This window comes from Globicephala melas, chromosome 18 (genome assembly GCF_963455315.2).
Source record: "Globicephala melas chromosome 18, mGloMel1.2, whole genome shotgun sequence".
NCBI classification, from domain to species: Eukaryota; Metazoa; Chordata; class Mammalia; order Artiodactyla; family Delphinidae; genus Globicephala; species Globicephala melas.
The window spans coordinates 54,322,824-54,328,478 of record NC_083331.1 but is presented as its reverse complement, the minus strand read 5'-3'; the positions used below and the strand labels follow the sequence as shown (position 1 = coordinate 54,328,478).

General features: G+C 33.8%; 1 non-coding gene across 1 annotated transcript; it reads left to right on the top strand.

The window, feature by feature from the left end:
- Nucleotides 1-5,121: 5,121 nt before the first annotated feature.
- Nucleotides 5,122-5,227, top strand: LOC115853486 (U6 spliceosomal RNA). Its single transcript, XR_004039607.2, has one exon. It is a non-coding gene; the product is annotated as a U6 spliceosomal RNA (small nuclear RNA).
- Nucleotides 5,228-5,655: the final 428 nt, after the last annotated feature.

The following is a 5,655-nucleotide window of genomic DNA, read 5'->3' as shown; positions in this document are numbered from 1 at the left end:
ATGGTTGATAAAATGTTATTTTCCACCTCCTTTGCCAGATGATCAAGGAAAATTCCTTATAAGAAAATTGTGAGTTGAGGAAGAGGCACTTACCTGGTAGGAAAAATCATGGTAGGAAGGTTAATGATCTGATCATGCTACTTTTTTGTGCATATCAGAAAATGACATATACACCTCGAGTGCTATTTTAGGATGATGTGCACCCGAAATTATGTCAATTCAACAAAAGCAATTCATGAAGAACATTTAGAATCATACGATAATGTGGTAACCATTCAAGGTTTTACCTTTAGTACTCTCTCATGGCCTATTACCAATCTAAAGCCATTTCTGAAAAATGATCATGGTTACATGCAAAAGATGGCATGGTCTTCCTTTGAGACTAAAAAATCTCTACTTTGGTTTCCAAAAGTAGTTTGTTATAACCTCTGTAGAACATTCTGAAATGTCATAAATGCTTGAGTAGTACTCAGTTTGCTGGGTCAAAGAGGCAAATGACAGACTCACTGAGGTTTCATAAAGAGTCAACTAGAGAAGCTTATCTTGCTGTTGGTCTCTTTTAAGTTTGGCTGTCTTTCAGACCACAAAATGAACAGATTAAACAAACCTCTGTGTCTCCTTTTTAGTGGTAGTGAGAAAAAGGTGTAGCAGTTTATTCCCTGATGTGGAGGAATCATATAACCTTCCTTGAATGGAAGGCCTACATATTTTGTGGAGTACATTTTCCCCTCTCTGATGAACATATCACCATGTCATTTAAATTACTTGTTAATTTGAACTCTACAGTCCTATCAGCACGATGTTATTAGTATAGTGAGTCCATGTGTTGACATCCTTTGGAATGAGGAGACACTAAAGATCCCGAGTACTAGAAAGTGGTACCAAGTTTCAGATGACCTAACCCTAGGGAAAGAAGTTAAGGTACATTGGTGTACCTACTAGGTTAAAGCAAACAGATTGTGATATGCTGTGTTTACAAGGATAAAGGGAACATGCTGTATCAACAGGGGGATGTAAGTTGATAGGGAATGAATTGATTTGCTCCAGAAAGACCTTCTCTAGAACAGAACAGGCCATGATTATGGGTTAATACACTGTCATCCTCCAAGACTTCTTAGATTTCAGTTCAGACCAAAATGATTTGAGTTAGCTTATAATAGCAATCATCATCCTCATGTATTAAAAGCCTCTAAATTCCTATGATTCTGACAAGGATATGTAATTGCTTTTGATGAACTATTTTGGTAGTGAGAGGGAGCTCCAGAGGGAGTGCTTAAGTTACTATAAAATCCTTTACTCCTCAGAACAAGGAATCAGTGCAATGATAAGGACATTATGACAATTCCTGATGCTTTTATGATTTTACACCTAAAATTTGCTACTATTGCAATTAGATGGGTTCAGGATTTTAATGAGTCAAATATATGTGTTGGCCTCAGGTCAAATTCCATTTATATACCTTTTCTTCTATAAGTCTATATTCTAACCAGTTGACCACTGTGATATTCTGGATATCCAGTAAATGTTAGCTCAGAGCAGACACAGCAGATTTTCGAGGATCAGATTCTTTTCTGATTCTTGAAATACATTTGTTTTTCTCTTTCCCAGTGCTTAGTTTTCTTGGTAAAATACCATGATAATTTTACATAATCTTGGGAAAAGATTCACAGTATGGTTTTTCTGTTGTTATTTTAAGGTCTTCTCTCAAATATATACTCTATAGCTATATGATATTTATATATGTGATATATACATACATAATATTTAATAATGTAAAGCAGCAACTTCTGCTTGAAAATAAATACTGTATATGTTAGAATATGTTAGAATGCAACTTTCGGTCAGATGAGGCAGAACCAAAAGAAATTTAAATGATTTACACACGGAGGGTACGCTAGGAAATATTTCATCTTTAGGGAATAGTAAGATGTGACAAATAAGTTGGGTCAAAAAAATGTTGAGAGATTTCTGCTTTCAGTAATGATGGAGTAGATGGTGAGAAATAACTCCTTGCTGAGAACTACTTATTGAACTAAGTAAAAATGCATCAGAGAAGAACAAGACAGTGAGTAAGTATGAAATCAATGTCTGGGAGAGGAGAGAGGACTAAGTGGGTGAAATGGACATTTAGGATCTTTTCTTTTTTAGAAAAGTGTAATGATTTGGAAGTAGCAGCTGTTAGGTTGGGGAGCTGAAGAAAGCTTTCTACAGACTCATGGGCCTAGCTAGAGGAAGAAGTTTAGAGTTCAAGGCCATCTGGAAAAAATCCATAGAATTTGGAATGGGCTTTCAAATAGCTACAATAAAGGAATAAAAGTGAACTGGAAAGAGATGCTTCACTAAAACTGAAATCAGTTTCAGATCATCTCAACTTTATAACATTGCCAGAAGCAAAAATAAATTCTCTCTAGATGAAGATTATATAATCTAGAGCCTCAAATTATCTTAAAAATGTATAATATAATATGGCAAGCCCTCAAAATTAACCAGGTATATAAGGAACAAAATGTGAATGAAAACCAAGAGAAGCAACTAGCCAAAGGTACTGACCAATAGAGGATACAGATAACGGGGTTCTCAGTCACAGACTTTAAAATAAGCAATGATTATTGTGCTTAAGAAGCTAAAAGACCAAAAGAGAGAGGGAGATAGAGAGTGTGTTGGCAGGGAACCAGAATTTATAATTGAAAAATGTAATTAGAACTAAGACTTATAATAAATGAAATTAAAAACCAGTAAATTCATAGAAGATCAGATTAGATACTGGTGAAAAGGTTATTAAACTAGAAGGTAACTCAAAAAATAAATATGCAGAATAGAAGAGACATATGTTAATAATTGTGAAAGATGTGAGAGTATACCCTGCTTGCAAGTTAGACAAGCATAGGTGCTGCCAGAAAACACAAGATTCTTCACTTGGAAACAATGAACTTTAGTAGAGAGCACAGCACGTAGCATGAGCTTTATGTTCATATCTGGTACACTCCCCGTGGCTCACAAATTCCATGGGGATGGTGCTGAGGTGGATACAGGTAGATGCTGGATTTGTTTCACAACCAAGGCACATTTTGCTTAGAAAACTCCTACTCTTATAAGGAAGTTGCAAGCAAACCTGTACAACTCTTGCTCTAGAGGAAAGTATTATCTTTATTACCCTGGACAAAAAACAAATATTCCTTCTCCATAGGGGAAGACACCATCTCTATCTTCCAGTGTTATTTGCTAAGTAAACCTCCTTGCAAATATAGTCTGAATCAAAATCTGCCCCAAGATAAACATGGAGAATTTCCCACAAACAATATATTCCCCTCACTTCTACCTCATCATGTCTTCTGGAAATTTTTCTTTTGAATATTCCACACCATTGTCTACTCTGATTAATCTGAAAGACATGGACTGCTATTCAATAAGGCTCCCATGATTAGGGTTATAAGTAGCAGGATGAGGCCAATCAGTCACACCACCCAGTACTATGTATACAATAATAGTACTATTTATAATAATCCCCATACTGGAACTATAACTGCTCAAATGATCATCATAGTAGAAAAGATTCACACATAGAATACTCCTGAAATTGATGGTAAAAATTGCAACTACATGAACCAATAGAAAGGAACCTCAGAAAATAATTTGGAATGGAAAAGGCAGATACAAAAGAGTACATATATATCTAATTCAATTTATATAAAGTTAAAAACAGACAAAATTAATACATGCAGTTAGATGTTCAAATAGTTTGGTTAGTCTCTGGGAGGAAGCATCAGAAGGAATGGGGGCTTAGTGCAGTTCTTAATCTGCACAGTGGTTACATAGGGTTGTTATTTCATTAAGCTGTAGATCTAGAATTTGTGCACTTCAATAAAAGGGCCCAAAATAATCACGAAATATATTAACAAAATAAGGAGAGAAAAGAAACAAGCATGACAACTAGTCACTACAGATATTCTATCTTAAGCAATGCAGATAAGGCATTTGATAATAGTCAACATTCACCAGTGATTAAAATGCTTAGAAATTTTATTGTAGAAATTCTGTATTCAAATAAAAAGCATGTACAGAAAATTTACATTAAACATCATAGTTAATCTGAAATGTTGAGCTCATTTTTTCTGAGTCAGAAAATAGAAGATATTATTAATTTTCACTCAATATTTTATTGAAAGTCTTAACCAATAAACAAGACAAATATTAATAGTACAAGAATTGAAAATAAATACAGCTTTATTCACAGATGAAATAATTGTGGATGCACCAAATCAACCGTGTCTGCAAATAAATTATCAAAGTTAAGTAAATTTAGTAATGTGTTTGAATGCAAGCTCAATACACTAAAATCAATATATAATTGCAATATGCAAAATAAATTTTATTTATATAAAATGGAATCAAATATAAAAGAAATACAATATAACAATAAAATTAAAAGATAAATAGCTAAGAATTAATCAAAATATTTGTAAGAAATCTATATCGTTGAGTAAAATTGAAGAGGAGGTTAGCAAATGGAGAGATATACTCTTGAACTGGAGGACTTCAAATGGTTAAAATATACATTTTCCTAAATTGATCTACAATAAATTCAATGTAAACCCAGTGAAAACTGCAGAAGTTTTTTTTTTTCTTTTTTGAGTAAATAGACAAGTTGATTCTAAAATGTGTATAAAAATTCAAAGAACCAAAACAATAAAGATATTTAAAGATGAACAAAGAAGGATACTTACTGTACTAGACATAAGTTGTTATAAGATGGCACTAGTGAAGAACTCTGTTTTATTTCCTAAAGTATAGGCAAGGAGACTCATGGATCAAGATGGCAAGTTCAGAAAGAAACCCATTTCATTTAATACAAAGGTAATATTGCAGTGCCGAGGAAAGATTACTTTAAATGGTGCTGGGTCACCTAGATAGCCATATATAATAATATGAAATATATGAAATTGACATCAACCTCATACTATGCATACAAATTATTATTACTTTGCTGTTGTTACTGTATGTCTAAATGTGAAAGATAAGCCAATAAATCTTCCAGATTAGAGAATATCTTCATAAACTTAGAAAAGAAAAAAGTTCTTAACCAAAACGTTACAAGTTGTAAACATTAAGAACAAGATTGCTGTGCTTGCTTCGGCAGCGCATATACTAAAATTGGAACGATACAGAGAAGATTAGCATGGCCCTGTTCAAGGATGACATGCAAATTCGTGAAGCGTTCCATATTTTTACGAAGTAAGAGAGTGGCATGGACATATATACACTACCAAATGTACAATAGATAGCTAGTGGGAAGCAGTCGCATAGCACAGGGAGACCAGCTCAGTGCTTTGTTTCCACCTAGAGGGGTGGGATAGGGAGGGTGGGAGGGAGAAGCAAGTGGAAGGGGATATGGGGATATATGTATATGTATACCTGATTCACTTTGTTATACAGCAGAAACTAACACACCATTGTAGAACAATTATACTCCAGTAAAGATGTTTAAAAAAAAAGATAGCTAATTGATTACATTTGAAAGAAAAACTTCTTTTCATTAAAAGACAGAAATGAATGAAAAAGCAAAGAGGGGAGAAGCTAATTGCCACAAATATAACTGAGGTGCTTCTATTCAGAATAGAGCATGACTTCATACAGATTAATAATAAAATGACAGCA